The 23,743-nt window shown below is 36.0% G+C and overlaps 1 pseudogene across 1 annotated transcript; it reads right to left on the bottom strand.

The window, feature by feature from the left end:
* Positions 1 to 1,252: 1,252 nt before the first annotated feature.
* LOC114281550 (uncharacterized) lies at positions 1,253 to 15,610 on the bottom strand (annotated as a pseudogene). The gene is made up of 7 exons (XR_014366480.1): positions 15,152 to 15,610; positions 7,094 to 7,790; positions 4,759 to 4,980; positions 3,208 to 4,646; positions 2,970 to 3,123; positions 1,831 to 1,902; positions 1,253 to 1,336 (listed from the first exon to the last, which is right to left on the bottom strand). The product of XR_014366480.1 is annotated as an uncharacterized LOC114281550 (transcript).
* Positions 15,611 to 23,743: the final 8,133 nt, after the last annotated feature.

Genomic DNA, 23,743 nt, shown 5'->3' with positions numbered 1-23,743 from the left:
ATTCGCGACGTTTTTAATACCTATAGCGGAGTTTTTTAAGCGCCGCTAAAATCCTAATTTCCAGCAGTGTGAACCGGGAGACTTTAAAGAAAGAAAGGGATAATTAAAACAATCAGAATAAAATTGTGAGAGAGAAAGAGAGAAGAATTAAGGGCCACAACAAGACTGATAAGAGCATATTTTTATACAAACAGATGAAGAATTTGATGTGTTGTTGCAAAAAAAAAAAAGCCAAAAACACCACTGGAAAGGCATGAGAGATGGATCGGATGCTGAGGCAATTTGATAGAAATCAGAGGAAAATGAGATCTGGGTATTGAAGGATGAAGGGTTTTTATTCTTAAGGGATTTGGTAAGGAATTGGAGAGTTTGGAGCAGTTGAATTTTCAAAACAACAATTGATGACTCTGTTTTTTGTTCTCTCACCTTCCCTCTCTTCTTCCTTTGCCGTTTCCATCTCTCTCTCTGTACTTGGTCTTGCTTTGGTCCGGACATAACTAAGCTTTTAAAAATCAATGCTGTATGATAGGGTCCACTTTAGCAATTCATAATCCTCTATGTTTGGATTGGATGATTCTCCTCTCAAATTGATGCATCATTTGGGAAGTTAGTTATTTTAATTTTTGATTATTTTAATAGATTAAAATATTTATATTTAGAAAAAAAGTTAGATTTTTTTTTGTAATTAAATGTAATATTTGTGGAAAAAAAAAAACAGTAAAATGATTGTAGATTTGATATAACATTTTATCTTATTAACTATTTTAGTTTATTTTATCTTTTTGTGAATTTTAGTCCAAAAAAGCCTAAAGTTGGCTTCCCAAACACTGCCTCACTTAAAAATTCAAATTAATTTTATAATGGGAAAATTAGTGAAACATCTCTCTTCAACTGAATAGTAGGAGAGATCTAATCACATGATTCCATTTGTAATTCGTTTGTCATTATTTTTTTAGTCTAACCAAATATATGAAGGAACATTTTAATAGAATAATTATTCTATTCCATTCCATTCCATTCCATTTCATTTCATTCACATGGACCAAACACTACCACAAGTGTACCCAATTAAATTAATGTTGCTGAAATTCTCAGGCAAAAATCCATCATCATTTGTATAGTATAATTCAGAATTATACAATTAAAACGAAGTCAAATAAAATTTTCAATTAAAACTGTGTCGTAACTCCGTTGAAGATAGTGTCTTGGATTTTAGACAGGAAGTCGACAAAATTAAGGTTCTAATTGTAAAATAAGTAGGAGAGATTAGTGTATGTTACTTGTCGTAGGTTTCCATCTGGATGTAACATCCAGTGCATGCTGTTTAATTTTTATTCTGGATAAACAGAAAGACAGATAAAATGACGGGTCTACTTCTCAATTCAATTGACAAAATTGTAGATTCAGTTGATAAGTTCAGTATATGCCCAAAAGATGATCCATTCTCAATTCCATGGTTCAATCATTGACAATGTACAAAGTAGAAATGCTTCTATAGCAAGATAAACACAGTGAGATATTTTTTTTATGGAGTTGTAATAGAAAGGATAGGATACGAGATAAAGCACCAATGAAAGTGAAAATGTCTACAAGATACTGTTAGAATGAAGGATGACATATGGGCAGAGGGTGAGACCAATATATGGGACATATTGACTATGACTAAATAAAATATATGTCCCCATATGGAGTGTTGATATTGGAATGGGATTTATACAGCCAACTCAAGCTTGGGGCAAGGATTTTATTGAGTCGAATTCTAAACAGATTTAAAGTGAATGAAAGTACAGCGTAACAATTTGAAAATGGAAGACAGTATTATTAGATTACCAGCAACTGGGGCAATGGTACTTTGACCTTTGAAAGCATAATTTCACAATTATATGCCCGCCTGTGTTCAATCTGCAAGAAGAAAGAATAAACTGAATACAGGTTTTAATGGTCATGAGACTCTTTCACCCAGCAGTAACAGCAAGCCATTCAATAAACAGAATATCAGTCCATATGGAGGTGCTAAATGAACAAATATTTCAAACTTCCATTGCAGACAGAAAATGATTAAAAAGTAGGTCCATTATATCTTGTCTACGAGGCATTAACACTTTGCATAGTTTGATATTAACGATCACTACAATGATCCCATGATGTCTAAATATTGCTTTTGTCCATTTATATCCAAACACATCCCTTATGATTGTTACATTGAAAATTAGTTAATGGACTTCATATTTTTTTATTTTATTTTTTTAGAAAGTTAATGGACTTCATTAGACACTTAATATTACGCAATATTCAAATAGCAGTAAATTACAAGCAAATTTTTGTGAAGAGTTCTCACTTTTTTATCTGATTAATCTTCATAAACCCTAAACCCTAAACCCACTCCACATATTACAGAAATATACATATATTGGTAAATTATGCATGCATAGTGGAAGAATCGTAGTTATCATTATTTAGAAGCAAAGAAGGATTTCTTAATTTGCTTTTGAGAAGTGAATGTAAATCAAGATTGTTATGTTATGAATGATGGGAAATAGTCCGGCTTTCTAAAATTTCTGTAGAATGCAAGTAGGTAGGTGTTTTATTCAATTTTGCTAATCTCAGAAAAAAATAAAAAGAAAAAAGAAACAAGAACCAACTACGTGAACTGTCAAATTTGTGTTGATATATTACTAGTTGAATCGAGACTTCAGGACAAAATTCAGTTCAAAATGAAGTTAAAAAAAGATATGACACCCATAATAGACAGTGCGATACAAAACTCATGTGTTGCTCCACATACATGGTGCTAGAATTGGACAATTTCTTCCGACAACCTATCCTAATAATAAACATCTCAATTGATAAAAGTATAAGCCTGAACGTACCATATCACAAAATTAAGTCAAGATTTAAAAAGTTGACAAGACGAAATAAAAAATAACTAGCAACATATACAACACCACCTGAGGTGAAAACTAGATTACCAGTTGCACTTTATCAGGCTTCTTCCCAAGTGAAGAACGAGAACCTGATCTGCGGCCTGCTCCCCCTTGATCTGAATTTGGAACAGCTGCTGAGAAAAGACTCTCAAGTTCTGACATATCAATCTCTGGTGCCCTAATGTGCACAGATGACAATCTATAATGCATGAAACTGAATGGGATTAGAAAGCAAGAAAATTTAATATTCCTCCCTAAACCAATAAATAATGCCAATACACACTTGGAAGCTTCACCAGATTTTTGTGCCTCAGCCCACAGACTGACTTGCACTGCTCTTGTCAACTTCAACCAATGCAATGGCTTCAACTTCTTTGTTTGATTATTTCTTGAACTTACAGGACATGACAAACCTTGTCCCTTTGTACCAGATGGAGAACTAAAAGGTGGAGCAGGAGTTGGAGGTGCAGGAGAGGGAGACTTGGACAAACTCTGATCTCCAATACTTCTCTTAACAGAAGGAACAGGAGGGGGTGGTGCAGATGGGACGCGTGAAGCACTCTCTGGTGCAGTTTGAAGAAGCTTGGATGAAGAACTGGGGGCAGGTGGAGGTGGCGGTGGGGGCACTGAAGCAGAAATTGCAGGTCCTGAAGCTTGCCTAGAAGGAAGAGGAGGCGGAGGAGGTCCAGCTCTGATGGTTGAATTTTCCTACAAATGTGGGGTTGCAGGAGGAGGTGGGGGTGGAGGTGGTCCAGTTCTGATAGTTGAATTGTCCTTTAAAGGTGGGTTTGGAGAAGGAGGTGGAGTTGGGGGTGAAGGAGATCCAATTCTCACAGATTGGTTACCTCTCAAAGACATAGCCGAAGGAGGAGGCGGCGGTGGCAGATTTGGGGAAGGAGGTGGGGGTGGACAGGGTCCAGTTCTAGCAGTAGTTTTATCCTTCAAAGGCTGACTTGGAGGAGGTGGAGTTGGGGCAGGACATGGGGCTAGTTGCTGCCCAATGTCAATAGATGAATCCTTCAAAGGCATAGCTGGAGGAGGGTTTGCAGTTGGAGGTGGAGGTGGCTTAGTTCCAGTAGCTACATCCTCCTTCAAAGGCAGTGCTGGAAGAGGTGGAGTTGATGAAGCAATTGGAGGGGCTGTAGATGGAGAATGAGTAGATAACAAATTACTGGAAATGGTTCCTGAAGGTGGAGTTTCAACAGCAGGTTGAGGAACCAAAGACGAATGCCCTGCTTCTGGAAAGGTCTCAGACTGTTTGCCATGTGAATCATGCATAGGTTAAGAGGTTGAAAGATGAAGTGGCAGTGGCGTTGGAGATAGAGGAGAAGCAACTGGTTCCCTAGCAAAAGGTCGCAATGGAGGTGGTGTTGAGGGTGAAATTGACACAGGTTCAGGCTCAGCCTTCTGTCTAGCCCCATCTTCATGTGGAGAAGGTTCAGGCAAGGGCACAGACTGATCACCTAAGACCCAGTTTGTGGAGCTCTTGGTGTCACTTTCAAATGCTCTGAGTGTGTCTAACTTTTCTTGGACAGCATTTGATGCAGCTATTTGGTGGAGAACATTTACTGCAGCATCTGTCTTCGGAACTAACCAGTCAACACTGCTAAAGATCTCCTGAACTTTAGCAAATGCCTCCACTGGAAGGCCATCCTTCTCCTCAAAACAAGACAAATCTATGGGAACTCTAGAATCGGCAGCATCCGTGTCTGAGACAAGAACCTTCATCCAAATGATAATTTAAAAAAGAAAAAAAAAAATGAATAAAATGGTCCTTGTAAGAGGGAACAATACTACCACAAGGTTATGTCATTCAAACACAACATAAGCATACCTCTGCCCTGAAATCTCTTGGAAATTGATCTTTAGCACCCCATAACATGTCAATTTCATCACGACTAATAATTAGAATATTTGACCTGATGAAAGCTGTGTTGAACATTACTCAGAACACCATCTCTTCCCGTTCCACGTTATCATGTAAACTGATACACTCAAGCACAACATCACCTTGAATATGACAATTGATATCAATCTTAACTAGTTCACATTCTGCCTGCAACAACACAGTATTGAGCTCCAATCAGCATGATATTGAAGTTGCCAAAATGAAATTGACTAATTGTGTTTTATCTAACAGAACATAAGAAAAAAAACAAACAAAACAATTGAAGAAAAACAAAAACAGAGAATTAGATTTTTCCAAAAGTGTGGTGCCACAAAACTGAAAACTCAAACTAATAAATTGAGCAACCTCAGTTTGTAGTCCAAGTTTCAGTTTCAACTTAACAGAGTCGACCACACATACCTCTTTGTTTTGCTTTTTCTTCCCTGAGGTTAATTTACCAACAAATCAGGTTCATGATATACTAATTTGTGTCCATCTGGATCAAGATTGTTAAAATCGGGATCCTACGTTGGATCGCTGGAGGTGTTTACAGGATCAGATCGTAGGATCGGATCAAGGATTGTAAGATCCAACCGAAAAAGACAAATTACGCAATAATTTAATTTAAATAAGTATTTCCTAAAAAGTATACACAAAATGAACCTATATTCTATTAAAAAGAAGTGAAGATATTGTGAAAAATATAATATTCCATGTAAAATATACATATAATATTATACAACAGAAAACTCAATGGTAAAAGTTTTGTATTTCATCAAAAAAGAAAGTGAACAAGAAGAATTCTATAACAAAATACTTTACAATCTACAATAATGCATACAAAGTGAAGAAAAAATATTTAACAAAATTGGATATGAAAATAGATTAAGAACTCAAGAGAGCGGTTTAACTAAATGATAAGGCATGTCGTTAGCATCCCTGGTGGAGCGGATTCGAGTCACAAAAATAGTCTCTCCAAAATTTGGGATAAAGTTGCAATCATCTTACCCTCCTTAGACTCCACTAAAGCTAAATTTGTTTTTCCGACTACTTAGTTTTCTTAAATTACTACAATATTTAAATGTTTGTTTCCTAATTTGTTTTTCTTGGTGTATTTGATTCAATACTACTTAATTTTTATTATTTATTTTAACGACATAAATTGGTATTTAGACAACAAACATAAAATGTATAATAAAATATGTCATACAATATAAAACAAGGCTTGTAAATTGAATCGGATAAGATCGGATTTGAATGGGGATTCCATCATCTTATAAGATCTAATACCAAGATCGAAAGATCCTACCCACAAGGAATTTTTTACACAATCCGAATCGATTGTGCCCAAATGGATCGTAAGATCATAGGATCACAAGATCAGGATCGGAATTCTGATAACCATGATATGGATTCATATCCACACCTGAGATCGATTTTAATTCAACCATCCCCATTTATTGCTGAAGCCCAAAGTAAAAGATCTCCAAAATGACAATTGATTGGCAAAAGGATCATATTTCCTTGATATGTTAAAAGAAGAAAAAAAAGAGTGAATTTTCTTTTACAAAATATAGAGAGAATGGCCCAGCATGGAACTTTTCAAATCAATTTCCAATAGAACAGCTACCCTTTGAGACAATTTGTATATATTGAACAGTACAAACCATGTAATCCTTTCCTTTCCTCTCCATTGCTAGCATAATTACTAACACGTTTTAAGGGCCTATACATAGTAAATAGGTTCAAAGCATTAATGGACAACAGATCTCTGCAACAAAAAACAAATATCATAACATTTTAGAGGTGCAGAGTATTAGTGAAGGCAAGATGACAACAAAAATAACTTGAGGTTTGTATAAAGTCTTGAACTATAAAACCTTTGGAACAAGATAGCTAAACAAAAGAAAGCTTCAAACCCTAATCACTTATTAATTTTCTCATATTTCTAGAGCCAAGGTTAATGAATAAGAAACATCAATTAATTTATATAAGTGTGACACTTGTCCACCAGCCCAAGTAAAACAGTATGCAGTATCATCACCACTCCAAGAGTGAATAGGTTGAAAATTTTCCAATATAAAAACAAACTTATATGAGGACAACAAATGATGATTCTTCTACTTAGGAAGAACTATGAAGGTCTTATGTAAGGAGTGTAAAGATATCAAACAAAGAATGCATATGAGGGGGGTGAACAAGAACTATGCCTCCACCCCCAGATTTAACAAGAATTTTAAAAAAATTTGAATTAAAGAATTCAGAATTATGGGATAAATACCTGCTTGTAGTGCCGGACGGTTTTGCTCCTTTTTGGAGTCGAGAACAGAACTTTGGGAGTTCGATCAGAAACAAGGAAAGGGTCCTGTCCATATATTCGAAATATTGGGCGACAACCACCCTCCCCATCAAAGTTAGGAATAAGTCTAATAATAACAGTCCAAGGTGAGAGCCTTATCCAGAGGGGGCCATTCTGAGGCCACATTTCTCCTTGATACATACTGCAAATACCTTATTTGAGAAGGGAGTGGATTCGAAGGTGACAGCAAATGCAAAAGCTCACGTGGGGCCTGCTTATAAATCATGTCCAAGGTCCTCTGCTCCCCTGTATACTGCTTCCTATAAATCAAGAGAGAAGCTAACATGAACCAAAACTGGCCAACCACCTCGTTCACAGTGCATTAGAAGTATATTTTGCTGCCCAAGGGAAAGCCAACTTTCACTTGACCTAAGAAAATGGTGGATCACCTCCATTGTGAGCAATGGGCAACCCTCATAGTGTCGAGGGTAGTCCATTATGGTTATATCATACTCAGATAAAACATTAGCAATCAGGCTATCGGTCCCGCTCTTGCGGAAATTGAACACCAGGATTGAAGCATCGGGATAGTTTTCTCGAAGTTGACCAATAATGGCTCCAACATAGACTTTATAATCTTCTTCTCCCCAAGCATCAGTTGTGAAACAACTATCAAATACTAGAGCACACACAAGATGAAACTGTTAGTCAAAATCAAAAAAATCTTTTGTACTTGTTGACTAAAAGAAATGCAAGGCCTGCAATTCAACACAATATTTCCTTGCAGAAAAATCAATCTGAATTTAATTAGCATACAAGTAGAATCATCTAGTGCCCAATAATACACCTAATAATGTGTCGATGTCCAATCAACCTATAATAATAAACTATTTTACATGGACTTTTTAAAATTTATTTAGTACCCATATCGGACACTCAATATTTGAGCAAAGGTATGGAATATGTGTCTCGGGCATACTTAATTGGACATGCACCCATCAAAATGCCTAAGTGGTTGAGTTCACAATATAACTATTAATACTCCTATTTTATGCGTAAAATGCTCTATGTTAGTTTGCAAACATCATTTTACCCTTGAAGAAATATTTGAAAAAACCCTGGGTATAACCTAGAGTGTATTCATAGGACTTTCAAAAACCCTAGTTTAATGCAACTATTATTAACTTTTTCAGTCTTGAACTAAATAGAATAGTTGTTTAGGATTCTAATAGGGTTTTCCAAATATATCAGGTGAGTTTCATAAGTCGGCAGTAGTTTTGAATGATGCGCAGGATGACTTGTGGGATGGGATGACTATCTCTTCATTACTCTTATTAACATTTCTGTTAGGATTTTATCCTAATAAATGTTTATATTTTGGCAATCCCTTTCTTGACAAAACAATTGTTCTTTTATTTTGTTAGAATTTACCACTCACCTACTACCTCCACTATCTTTCTCCACACCTACCACCTCCACTATACCACTCACCTACTACCTCCACTATTTTTCTCCACACCTACCACCTCCACTATCACACACTCCACTACCATCTTCTCCTCTATATATAGGAGGTGTAATATACAGAATAAATCAATCTTGTAATACATCAATCAATAATACATACATTTTAACATGGTATCAGAGCAAGGTTAAAGATCTTGGTGTTCTTCGTCTTCCGGTGGGCGGCAACCTTGCCTTGACCGCCCGCCGGATCTCAACCAATTCAACTGCCTCGCTTCCCTCATCAACTGAGAGCCACCTCCTTCCCAACACCCTGCAAATCTACCCATTTTCTCTCTCCTTGACAACCAGCTCCTTCACCTTCGGCAATATCTGAGCAGCCTGCGGAGAGGAATGCAAGAAAGCAACCAAGGGCTTCAATTCTTTGGAAAGCTCTTTCAATGAACTGTCAGCTGCTTTCCGAGTTGCTTTACAAGCTCGTACATCCCCTGTTCTGGAGAGATCACGTAACGATGCTTCTAGCCTATCATGGATTGTCAAACACCGATTGATGATGTTTTGAACCTGCTGAATGGCTGTTTGAACCTCATCCCACTGCAGTTTTGCCGAGTCGTAGCCGTTTTTGCTTCCGAAATCGTCTTACCAAAATACCAATTCCCTCGACCTCTTATGTTCACTCTCATCCTTCTCCTCTCTTGCGTCGGCCACCGTAATGACCAGAACTCGCCACTGGAGAGTGTGTTCGAGGGAGTGCCTCTGATTTGTTGGCCATACTTTGTGGCTCAACAGATTAATAAAAGATTTGTTGGGGAACCCATCCTGAGAGAGCACCTGCGTGTGTTGTTTTTTTCTCTCTCCTACACTGATGCTTCCCTTACCTTCCTTTTCTTTTACTCTCTCTCTCTCTTTTTCTTTCCCAGAGATGCTCCATGTTGTATAATCAAAAGAATGGTCCATGAATTGTGCTGGTGGGCCCTACCACTAGCAAAAGTAATTCATAATCATGAATTTTGCTCCATGACAATCAGCAGAGAGAGCACATGCATATGTGTGTTGCTTTTCTCTCTCCCATGTGACTCACCTACTGTAAAAGGTCACCCAATACACACACTCACGGGATTGACAGACCCACATGTATTTTCTGATGCCAACATTTATTTTTTTTTTAATCACCCCACTCCACTTTCTCTTATTTTAATATATCTCTATATATATATATATCTATGTTTATTTTATTGCACAGACTATCATTCTTTTTCCCACTACCAAACTCTTGCTGATTCACAACTCTTGCTGATCCACCACTTCATTTTATTTATTATTATTATTATTATTTTCAAAAAAAAAAAAAAAAAAAAAAAAAAAAAAAAAAAAAAATCCATTCACACCCACCTCGGTTTTCATTCCAGAAACTTGTCATTTTTTTTTTTTTTTTTCATGCCGGGATCAACCCCGATCCACATTTTCCACCAAAAAAAAACAAACAAAAAAAAAAAACAAAAAAAAACACACACAAAAAAAATAAAAAAAAATAAAAAAAAAAAAAAAAACCACATCCACAGGTGGGATTTTTCTTCTCTACTCTGCCGCCGGTCTCTTCTTTTTGCCTCCGTCCTGGGCGGCCCTTGACGGTACTGCCTCCGTGCTTCCTCGACCACCAAGCCAGTTGCCTCCTCTCTGCTCTTCCACTCCCGCATCTGGTGGCCCTCCAAATCGGAACATCACGGTGGCCTTCCGTTTCAGCTCCTTGTTTTCTGCCCTTAGCACGCTTATCTCTGCTCGCGCATCCTTATACATGCGTTGGAGCAGAGCCAGCTGGGAGGTTAACTGCTGCACCTCATTTGTCCTACTCTGCAGCCGGTTCGACAGGTTTGTGACCGCCGTCATGCTTTCCACACATACCTTCAAAGTATACTGATTGGCCTCCACATCCGAGAGCACTGCCATTCTTTGCTCCACAGACCGCATCGGAAAGTTCAACGGAGTATACCCAGCGGTGTTTGGTTGAGGTTCACTGGCCACCGCACCAGTTCTCTCTCCTGTTGACTCGTTGAGGTCGGGAAAGAGGGTGAGCAGCCCGCGGGAAGAAGACGAAGCCATTTTTTCTGGGCAACAGAGTGTTCTAGAGAGTGTTACAGAGTTTCTTCTCAGCAAAACCTCTCTTTCTAAGCAGAACGAAGAATTTTTCAGCGTTTTCTCTCAGTTTTTCTGTCTCAGTTTCTGCCTCCTCCGCTTCGGTTTATAAAGACCATGACACAGAGGCAGCCACGCGCATCGCGCGCCTTTTGACGCCGACAACCTGACACGCCTTTTCATGGCACATCTTTTGATAAAGTGGGCACGCCTTTTGATGGCACGCCTTTTTTGAAAAATTGGGCGCACCTTTTGAGGATGCGATTTTTTAAGGGGTCCGACAAGACTCTGTAAACTGTCCCGACATTGATTCCGGTTAGCTCCTTTATGGGTCCGACAAGACTCTGTAAACTGTCCCGACATAGATTCCGGTTAGTTTCTACGAGGGTCCGACAAGACTCTGTAAACTGTCCCGACATTGATTCCGGTTAATTTCTACAAGGGTCCAGCAAGACTCCGTAAACTGTCACAACATTGTCTTCTACAACGGTCCGACATGACCCCATAAACTGTCTTCTACAACGGTCCGACATGACCCCATAAACTGTCTTCTACAACGGTCCGACATGACCCCATAAACTGTCTTCTACAACGGTCCGACATGCCCCATAAACTGTCTTCTACAACGGTCCGACATGACCCCATAAACTGTCTTCTACATCGGTCTGACACCACCATACAGTGTCCTCTACAACGTTATGACACCCCATACAGTGTCTTCACCAACGGTCTGACACGACCATACAGTGTCTCCTATTTTTTTTTTTTTTTTTAATTTTATTTTTATGTATTTTCTTGTTTTGCTCCTCTCTCCAAACTCAAGTTGGTTAGTTTCTATCCTCCTTGAGTTTGCGGGGGGCTGTTAGAATTTACCACTCACCTACTACCTCCACTATCTTTCTCCACACCTACCACCTCCACTATACCACTCACCTACTACCTCCACTATTTTTCTCCACACCTACCACCTCCACTATCACACACTCCACTACCATCTTCTCCTCTATATATAGGAGGTGTAATATACAGAATAAATCAATCTTGTAATACATCAATCAATAATACATACATTTTAACATATTTTGATTAAATGATTCAAGAGATTTGATGTATCTTATTAGAAACCTTTTGACAAGATTTATTTTTAGGTGGAAATGATGTTGTTTTTCAGAAATTGCAAATTCAGTGTTGCAAATTCAGAGTTGAATTTTCAGAGTTATGCAAAAGGGGGGCTGTTTGTCTTTGGAAAGATTGACTAAAAGTATTGGTTCAAGATTGGATGAAAGGTGGCTAAAAGTGGCTGTTTGTCGTGTGATTATTGTTGCAGGGCATGGGTTGAAGAGATGAAAGAAATCATTGATGAAGCATGTGTGAAGGTAGAGTCCCACATCGGATAAAGAGTAAAAGAAATGAGTCTTAATATACATTAGATGGGCTCTCCACTAACAGGCTTAAGCTTTTAAGTGAGTATGAGTTTCAAATAATGTATGTTGGGCCTTGATGTGGTATTTGTGGACTCTAGAGTTTCTCCTTAATTAATTCGGCCGATATTGTTGTGCGCTTGTGGGCTCCCTAATTCCCTAACAACTAGTATCAGAGTCGATGGTAGACAATCTATGGATGGGCTCTCCTAGAGCATTGATGTTGTTAGCCTTGGGTTTGCATGGAGACTCTCAATAGAACAAGAAAAATCCGTGACAACTCTTGATGGAGCAAAGAAAATTCCTGGTGCACATGGCAAGGCTACACCGCGACAAGGTGGCTCTTAATGGAGTATGGTAGCTCACGATGGAGCATGTGCAGGTGGCCTAAGCTAGACTCGATGTTGGAGAGTTATAGATCAAGATTGAGGGGGAGTGTGTCATGATCTACAATGAACTTGCATGATAGATCGAGACTCGAGGGGGAGCATAGAGAGGCCTAATGTTGAAACATGTGTGAAAGTAGAGTCCCACATCAGATAAAGAGTAAAAGTAATGAATCTTAATATACATTAGATGGGCTCTCCACTTATAGGCTTAAGCTTTTAAGTGGGTATGAGTTCTAAATAATGTATGTTGAGCCTTGATGTGGTATTTGTGGACTCTAGAGTTTCTCCCTAACGGATTGGGCCGGTATTGTTGTGCGCTTAGGGCAAAAGTCTGTAGAAACAGCTGAGTCATCCAAGGTTGTTAAAATCGGAATCCTATGTTGGATCGTTGGAGGTGTTTACGGGATCAGATTGTAGAATCGGATCGAGGATTGTAAGATCTAACCGAAAAAGACAAATTATGTAATAATTTAATTTAAATAAATATTTCTTAAAAAGTATACAAAAAATGAGCCTATATTCTATTAAAAATAAGTGAAGATATTGTGAAAAATATAATACTCCATGTAAAATGTACATATAATATTATATAATAGAAAACTCAATAGTAAAAGTTTTGTATTTCATCAAAACAGAAAGTGAACAAGAAGAATTCTATAACAAAACACTTTACAAACTATAATAATGCATAAAAAGTGAAGAAAAAATATTTAACAAAGTTGGATATGAAAATAGATTAAGAACTCAAAAGAGCAGTTTAACTGAATGATAAGGTTTGTCCTTAGCATCCCCAGTGGAGCGAATTCGAGTCACAAAAATAGTCTCTCCAAAAATTGGAGTAAAGTTGCGATCATCTTACCCTCCTCAGACTCTGTTAAAGCTAAGTTTGTTTTTCCGACAAGTTAGTTTTCTTAAATTACCGCAATATTTAAATTTTTGTTTTCTAGTTTGTTTTTCTTAGTGTATTTGATTCAATACTACTTAATTTTTATTATTTATTTTGACCACATAAATTGGTATTTAGACAACAAACATAAAATTTATAATAAAATATGCCATACAATATAAAACAAGGCTTGTAAATTGGATTGGATAGGATCGGATTCGGATCAAGATTCCACCATCCTATAAGATCCCAATACCAAGATCGAAAGATCCTACCTATAAGGAATTTTTTACACGATCCGGATCGATTGTGCCGAAATGGATCGTAGGATCATAAGATCTGGATCGAAATTCTGATAACCATGGAGTATTCACCATCGCACCCGCGACAGTGACCATTGTGCCCGCGATGTGTAGACATCGTGCTCACGAATAAGCCGCAATACCGCCCGCAATCAAAACATGTGCCCAGTATCTTCTCAGGATCTGTCTCTGTGCACACAAACAGCGACTCGTGCCCGCGATGAACAAGAATGGCAGCCGCGAGAAGGCAGCAAGCAGGCCACGACCAAAATGAGCTCCTAGAACTTTTTCTCTGCAGCCCACTAAAGACACATTTGCACCCGTGATGGTGGATTCTCTATATATATCGAGCTTATTCTGTTTTGTCATCAAGCGATTCTAATTCAAAAGAGTGACTTTTCTGAGAGAATGCTATAGTGAGGTTATTTTGTATCTTCTCTCATATTTACTTGATGATACATTTGTATCTTTAGATCTTTCAAGTTATCATCAAGTTGTAAAATCATCTAAATATTTTGTGAGTGGGTTATTGCTGTGGACTCAACACCGTTGTTGTGGATTCAATAACGGAGGTGGATATCCACAAGATGAAGGACAGAGGTGGAGCTACTTGAAGATCTCAAGCAAACTAGTGTGCCTGGATTAGTCTTTGTAAGAAATATCTTGCACTACTCTTCTTCATAGTGGATTATTCTTGTGGCTAAGGGCCCATGGTTTTTATCACATATTGATAGATTCCAACTGTAGGTTTTCCACGTAAAAATTTGTATTGTGTTTGTTCTTTATCTTCTCTTTAATAGTTGATCATGCTTGTTTTGGACTTTTTAAATTAATAATGACAAGATCATGGGACTAAGATTTTTCAATTGCTAATGCTGTTGTTATTGTGAGCTAAAACCTAGACTGAGTTCATTTAAATGAATCCAAATACAATAATAATCACAAAAGCAATAGAAATGAGTCAGGCTTCGGAATTTATCAAGCTCAACTCAAGCTTGAGACGAGATCAAATTCGGCCCATTTGAACCCCACTCACCTGCGGATCTGCGATCCTCTATTTGGTTCATTGGAATAAGATGGAATGGAAATTTCTTAGGCTTTCCTATGGAACAATCATTCCCTTAACATAGTGATAGATGATTCCATTTGTAATTCATTCGTCATTATTTTTTTAGTCTAACCAAAAATATAAAGGAACATTTTAATAGAATAATTATTCTATTCCATTCCATTTCATTTCATTTAAGTGAACCAAACACTACCACAAGTGCACCCAATTATATTAATGTTACTAAAATTCTTAGGCAAAAATCCATTATCATTTGTACAGTATAATTCAGAATTATACAAGTAATTTGACAGTAATGAATAAATTTCACAGATAATCTGCGGTATTAGACAATTTCACACCAAAAGTGAACCCAAAAAAAAAAAAACGAACGTACCGTAAACTCTTTCAGAGATCTCGAGAAGGCCATCGGGGGGCTTCCGAAAGAACAACTTGCGAAACAATGCCATGTAATAGAACTAGTGATCCACACACAGTCACCTCAATTTACGAAACCCTAGAACACCAAAACAGAGAATTTAAAAGTCAGGTTTTTTTCTTCCATTTCAAAGCCACACAACAAATCAATGTATGCATATACAAGTATTGTCACCTGGAAATAAGAAAGACATATGTATATATATGTATGTATTTTGGAGCTCAGAGTTGGCTTTCGGTTGAAGGAGAAGTTATAGGAGGTGGTGAAATTGGGGAGCTTCTCTCTCTAGATTCTCTCTCTCTCTAAAAAAAACAAACTGTGATGGTGGTGATGGTGGTGTTTGTTGTGTTGATTATTATGTGTTGGTTGAGGATGATGAGGAGTTTCAGATTTGTTTTGGACGTTTCATTTCCAAGGTTTTTTTTTTTTTTGGGTGAAGGGAAGCTCAAAACACTTCTTTTGTTTCTCACAAGTAGCTCAGATGACCGACTTTCAAAGCCACGTCAGCGACGACGTGTACGTCACAAACAGATTAGTTATTCACCAATATATATACTATACAATATGGCCATTTTCGATTATTGGTATTAGTTATCCCACCCCTACCCCATTACTAATAATCCTACAAATTTGTTGGATTAATTATCCATTGGATTAATAATCCTAAACTAAAATGTCAAAACAAACATAGGATGATTGGGCCCACGGATTAATAATCTCAATCCTATGCTTTAATCCTTCCAATCAAACATGCCAATATATACTATACATTATATATATACACAAACAGATTAGTTATTCACCAATATATATACTATATAATATATATACTATACATTATATATATATATATATTGAGAGAGATTGTAGTGTACGTCACAAACAGATTAGTTATTCACCAATATATACCATACACTAAATATATTGAGAGAGATTGTAGTATGAGGGTGACCTAATAGTTATTAATTTATCTCTTAAATTAGGTCTAGTTTGGACAAAATTCTCAAATTAAGTTAAAATTGGACGGAATTCTCAAATTAGGTTAAAACGTAATTGTGAACCACGCTTTTACCGTTTATCTGACCTTTCCGTTGAAAATTTTTAAAATCACGCTTTTAATTAAGAAAGTGTGATTACAAACTACGCTTTTAAGTTTTTTTTTTTTTTCTCCATAAAACGTGGTTTCAAAACACGCTTTTGAGCAAAATATGAAAACGTGGTTTCAAAACACGTTTTCAACAAAAAAAATCAAACGCAACACTCACTCTTCTTTCTCAGACGCACACACTCTCTCTCTAACACACTCACACACTCACGTCCATATATAATTTTTAATATATATATATTTTATATTATAAAATTGAGATCAATATTAAATATATATATATATATATATAATAATTTATAATAACAAATAATAATCAACTATATAATTTTTAAATAATTTTGAAAAAAAATAACTTTTTTTAATTAATTTTTTTCAAATAAAATTAATTTAAAAAAATTGTTAGTAAAATTTTTAAATTTTTGTTTAAAAATCAACGTAAATTCATTTTTTGAATTTACGTTTTTTCCTCAAATTTACAAGTTGAGACAACCATTTATAAACCAAAAAAATTATCAAACAAGTTTTTATGATAGTTTTTTTAATTTTTATAAATATAAATTGAAAACTGAAAACGAAATGGTTACCAAACACGCCTCAGATGATAAAAATGTCGTAAAATTAACAAATAATGAAATAAATTACAAACGTAAAAAATGACTTATCAAAATATTTTTAGGCTATGTATGGTTTGATTTTTAAATTTTTTTTTAAAAAAAATTAAAAATTAATTTGGTTAAAAAATAAAAAATAAAAAATAATTATCATTTAAGGGTAAAAAATAATTATCATTTTAACTTTTAGGCAGATTATATACATACGTATGATTGTTTCAATTTAATTTGTAAAAAATTATTTCTAACCACTCGAAAGATAAAAATTATATAGTTGATTATTATTTGCTATTATAAATTATTATTATATATATTTAATATTGATCTCAATTTTATAAAATAAAATTTATATATATTAAAAATTATATATGGACGTGAGCGTGTGAGTGTGTCAGAGAGAGAGAGAGAGTGTGTGTGTGCGCGTGTGAGAAAGAAGAATGAGTGCTAGGATTGGTTTTTTTTGTTGAAAACGTATTTTGAAAACACGTTTTCACATTTTGCTCAAAAGCATGTTTTGAAATCACGTTTTATGAAAAAATAAATAAATAACTTAAAAGCGTGATTTGTAACCATGCTTTCTTAATTAAAAGCGTGGTTCGTAACCACGCTTTTACGATTTTAGAAATTTCCAGCGGGAGGGTCAAATAAACGGTAAAAGCGTGATTCACAACCATGTTTTAACCTAATTTGGGAATTTCGTCCAAACTAGGCCTAATTTGAGAAATAAATTGCTATTTTGCCTTAATTTGGGAAAAGACCCTTATTATTGTGTCCACTTCTTTTGATTGATCATCTAAAATGAGTAATGCTATCATTGTTATGGGGCAATTTTTTCATTCTCAAAATGGATAAAATAAAAATTAAGGAATCAGCTCCGTTCTAGTTGTGTTTCTCAATTGGAGCATGTTATTAGGCTTTTGTGACCCATCATGGAGTCTATATTGATTATTCAAATCGTTCAATATGTAGAGTTCATCGAATACTTCATTCTTGTAAAAAATAATGTTAGTCGGATATCGATAGTCACTTAATCAGATCAAATTTGTGTCAATGGATATCGATATCTAATCAACGTAATTTTTTTACAAGGATAAAATATTGGATGAGACCTCAATATTAAACAGTTTTAGTCATCAATGTGAACTTCGTGGTGGGCCCACGGAGCCCAACAGTACACTCCAGGTTTTTTTTGTTGATACCTAAAATAAGAGATGCCTGAGCCAAAATTAAAATCATTTATCCCTCAATTTTTTTATTTATTTCTTATTAAGTACAAAATTTGAAAAAAAAAATTAAAATTGAAAAACTTTACACTTTGGGCACCTATGTTGCACGTGATATGTGATTTTTCATCAACTGTTAGTACTGTAATTATGCATATCTCGTAAATTAGTATGTGATATGTATACAAAGTATGGAGACTTGTATAGATAAATTGATATGTATATAAAATACAACTAAGCAATAAATAAATACATACTTGACTAAAGAATTTAAATGATAAATGATACATTTTATAAATAGAAATATTAATTTATAACTAGATTGTTAATATCACAATCTTATCTTAAACAATAAACAAGTCCTTTAAATATATTGTAGGACAATCTTCACTGTATTTAAAAGATTTAATTCTATTGTGTACACAACAACAATTAGAATTTAAAGAAATAGAGAAAAATGAGAGAATTTGTTTGATTACAAAAATCAAACTCGAAATAATAAATAAATAAATAAATAACAGATTTTATTTTGTTACAAAAAAAAAATTTAAATCTGATTTAATAAATAAAAACAACACTGAAAATAAATTAAATAACTTACTTGATTTAATTTCTTCGAATTATTTTCTGATCAAGTCTAGTGTTTGACACTGTGTCCTTAAGACAGATTCGTCCTCTCCACGGTGCTTTCAGAATTTGGACGTCTATCTCCCAGGATGAAATGATCTTACCACAAACAATAGCAGCACTACAAATTGTTTGCCTTACGAACACACTAAGTGTTTACACTCTTTCTTTCAGAAATAAAATGCAGCAAGATGAAGAATATAATCTGCAGAGGATGAAGTACGAAAATTCGAATTAATCCAAATGGGAGGCTAGTTTATTTATAGATGTGAAGGTGGCTTTTGGTTTTGAATTGAACAGGTATGAAACCTGTTAGATTCAAATTTAAACAGATTTGAATCTGTTTATTCAAACAGATAGAAACGGGAAGGGCTCTGTTTGGATGAGCAATAATTCCAAAACAGTTTAATTCTGTTTGAAAACGGGAAGGGCTCTGTTTGGATGAGCAAAAAATCCAAAATAGTTTAATTCTGTTTGAACACGGGAAGGGCCCTATTTGGATGAACAAAAAATCCAAACCAATTTAATTTTGAATTCTGGATTTTATTTTAATAAAAAAATAAAATTAAATTCAAATGTTTTTGGCCCAAAAAGATTAGAAGCCCAACCCAACCACGCACCCGCGCCCAAGCCCGAACCCGCCCGACCGGACGGACGGCGGCGGCGGCGCGCGCGCGTGTGTGGTGATTTTTGGGTCCAATGGGTCTAGCCCATTTTGCCCATAACCTCTCCCTCCAAAACACTTGGGTACCCCTTGGGGCACACCCCAAGTATCTCACCCTAAGCCTTATAAACCCTTTCAAAACTTCCCACCAAATCAATGTGGGACAAGCCAATTTACAACCTTAAGGAATTTCCACCAAAACTCCATTTCCATGGAGCACACTTTGGTTTCAATTTCCCATTCACTCGGTAATGGTTTTGAGCAACCAAATATACCACGTGAATCACAACGCGGCATAGAACGCGTTACCACTTTGACCCGAGTAAATCGACACTTGGGGCCCACCTAAAAAATAGACCGAACTTAGGAAAAAATTATGGTTTTATCCAGAATTTTATAACCATTTCCAACAATCCCCCACATGAATGGAATTTGATGACAACGGAAATGCAACAATATGCAGACTTTAACGAAAGAGTATAAGTCGAAAATATCTTGCATCAGGATAGGTAGTTTTCGGCCTTGAACCTTCCCTAGTGATAACCTATCGGACTTACTGGCTAACCAATGGACGCGATGCCTTGAATTGTTCAGCCGTTTGTGTAAGCCAAGACAATAGATTTCACACAAAATATCTTCTAACACATCGTGGTTCTCACTGTTGTGTTCATTTTGGCCTTGAACGCGCCTGGTTTTCATAAGTGTTTCTAGAAAATTTAGCCTTTTCATTCTCATAGAACCGGCCCCAGTTCAACACTCATATAGGTGATTCTTATTGTGAGTATCTCTTTATACTCATCTTGATTTTATGTCTTAATCAAGATATAAGTAATCATTAAAAGTAAAGCTTATCCTTATACCCCTGCATACAACATATGTTGCAGATATCACTCTCACCATAGGAATGGGTAGGGAATTTTTAATCCCTTGGTGATTTCTGGTGAGCCATACATAACTTAGTTGTCCCTTTGAACTTAGTTCTTGGGATCTCCAATCATATAAGTAGGGTTACCATTATGACGACTCTTATGTAATAGGCTTTAATCCCATTCCCTTCGATGAACTATACACTAGCTCTTTTGTCAAACCTTTTGTTAACGGATCCGCAATATTCTCTTTAGATTTTATATAATCTATTGAGATTATTCCGTTTGACAACAATTGCCTTACGGTATTATGCCGACGACGTATATGTCGTGACTTACCGTTATACATGTGATTCTGTGCCCTGCCTATTGCAGATTGACTATCACAATGAATGCAAATAGCTGGCACAGGTTTTGGCCACATTGGAATGTCTTCTAAGAAGTGACGAAGCCATTCTGCTTCTTCACCTGCTTTGTCTAAAGCAATGAACTCGGATTCCATTGTGGATCGTGCGATGCAAGTTTGTTTCGTGGACTTCCAAGAAACAGCAGCGCCTCCTAGAGTAAAGACATATCCACTAGTGGATTTTGAATCTTTAGTATCCGATATTCAATTGGCATCACAATAACCTTCGAGTACTGCTGGATATCGAGTAAAGTTCAAACCATGATCACGAGTAAATCTTAGATATCTAAGAACTCGAATGATCGCTTTCCAATGGTCTTCTCCAGGGTTACTAGTGTACCTACTCAATTTACTAATAGCATAAGCTATATCAGGACGAGTACAATTCATTAGGTACATTAGGCTTCCAATGATTTGGGAGTATTTTAACTGAGACACTGCATCACCTTTATTTTTCGATAAATAAAGACTGATGTCTACAGGTGTTCTAGCTAAATTTAAATCATCCTTGATAAATTTATCAAGAATTTTCTCAATATAATGAGATTGAGATAATGCATATCCGTCAGATGTTTTAGTAATTTTCATTCCTAATATAACATCTGCGACCCCCATATCTTTCATATCAAATCTTTTGTTAAGCATCTGCTTAGTTGATTTGATCATGTTTTGACTACTTCCAATGATAAGCATGTCATCCACATAAAGACAAACTATGACATATCCTTGGTCAATGTTTTTAACATAGACGCATTTGTCACATTCGTTTATCTTAAACCCATTAGTAAGCATTGCATGATCAAATTTTTCATGCCATTGCTTAGGTGCTTGTTTTAATCCATAAAGGGATTTTACAAGTCGACAAACTTTCTTTTCTTGCCCTGATACTACAAACCCTTCGGGTTGTTCCATATAGATCTCTTCATTTAGATCACCGTTTAAGAAAGCTGTCTTAACATCCATTTGATGTATTTCTAAATTAAACAACGCTGCTATAGAAATAAGCATGCGAATGGATGTTATTCTTGTCACGGGAGAATATGTGTCAAAATAGTCCAGACCTTCCTTTTGTCTGTAACCTTTAACAACAAGTCTTGCTTTATACTTGTCAATTGAACCATCTGCTTTCATTTTTCTCTTGAATATCCATTTATATCCAAGAGGTTTAGAACCTGGTGGAAGATCCACCAATTCCCAAGTATGATTTTGCATAATGGATTCAATTTCATTATTAACAGCCTCTTTCCACAAAGGTGCTTCAGGACCTGTCATTGCTGCCTTAAAGCTTTGAGGTTCATTTTCTAACAAGTATGTCAGAAAATCTGGACCAAAGGATTTTGATGTTCTCGCTCTTTTACTTCGTCTTGGTTCATCATTAGTTAAATCCTGTTGGTCGAGACTATTACTAGTCTCTTGTGTTTGATTGTCATTAGTCTCTTGACTTTGTGTACAATCATAAGTTCTTTTTTGTGAACTTAATTCCTGTCCTTTCTTGTAAGAAAAGACATGTTCAAAAAACACAGCATTCCTTGACTCTATAATAGTGTTCACATTTATATCAGGTATTTCTGATTTATAAGTCAGAAACCGATATGCACTACTATTCTGAGCATAACCAATAAACACACAGTCTATTGTTTTTGGTCCAATCTTAGTCTTTTTAGGAACAGGAACTTCAACTTTTGCCAAACACCCCCACACTTTTAAGTATTTGTAGGAAGGTGGTCGACCTTTCCACAATTCATAAGGAATGCTTTTGGTTTTCTTGTGGGGTATTCTATTAAGAACATAATTAGCAGACAATATTGCTTCCCCCCACAAGTTCTGTGGTAAGCCTGAACTTAGTAACATGACATTCATCATTTCTTTTAGGGTTCTATTCTTCCTTTCAGCAATTCCATTTTGCTGTGGAGAATAAGGGGCTGTAGTTTGGTGAATAATGCCATGTTGTGCACAAAAATCATTTAATGGTGCATCATATTCACCACCCCTATCACTTCTAACCATTTTAATGGTTTTACCAAGTTGATTTTCAACTTCTGTTTTGTAGAGTTTAAACATTTCTAAGGCTTCATCTTTACTTCTAAGTAAATAAACATAACAATATCTTGTGCAATCATCGATAAATGTTATGAAATACTTTTTGCCTCCTCTAGTTTGAATAAATTTTAAATCACATACATCAGTATGAATTAATTCTAGAGGTTCGGTTTTTCTTTCAACCGATTTAAATGGAGCCTTAGTTAGTTTCACTTCTACACAAATTTCACATTTATGATTATGATTAATTTCAAACTTTGGTATATAATCTAAACCAATTAATCTACACAAAGCATCAAAATTCACATGTCCTAATCTACCATGCCATAAATTTGACTCAAGAATATAAACAAAAGATGTGTTATTCTTATTCATAGCAACTTTTGGTACAACTGTCATTACATTCAACTTAAAGAGACCATCACTCATGTATCCCTTACCAACATACATACCACTCTTTGTTAATACAAATTTATCAGACTCAAATACAAGCCTAAAACCATTTTTACTTAACAAAGACCCAGAAACTAAATTCTTCCGGATGTCAGGTACATGCAGTACGTTGTTGAGGGTCAGTTCTTTCCCTGATGTCATCTTCAAGATTACTTTCCCTTGTCCAGCCACAGTAGAAGTAGAAGAATTTCCCATGAAAAGTTGTTCACCATTTGCAGCCTCATTGTAGGTAGTGAACATCTTCTTGTCCGCACAAATGTGACGAGTTGCTCCAGTGTCAACCCACCACTCTTTGGGATTTCCAACCAAGTTAGCCTCAGACACCACAGCAGAAAGGTTGATGTCATTCACTCCGTCAGAGATGTAATCCAATTCTGTTACATTGGCCTGATTGGTGGTCTTCTTGCTTGTACTTCCATGACCCTTTTTAGGGCGGCGGCAGTCAGAAGCTCGATGTCCAGTTTTGCCACAGTTATAGCATTTTCCTTTGAACTTCTTGCTACTATCGCCTTGTTTAGGACCATCTCCAGTAAACTTTCTCTTTTTGTTATG

Source organism: Camellia sinensis, chromosome 4 (genome assembly GCF_055761805.1).
Source record: "Camellia sinensis isolate YWXY chromosome 4, ASM5576180v1, whole genome shotgun sequence".
In the NCBI taxonomy this organism is placed as follows: domain Eukaryota; kingdom Viridiplantae; phylum Streptophyta; class Magnoliopsida; order Ericales; family Theaceae; genus Camellia; species Camellia sinensis.
The sequence above is the reverse complement of the archived record's forward strand: the minus strand, read 5'-3'. Positions and strand labels throughout refer to the sequence as shown.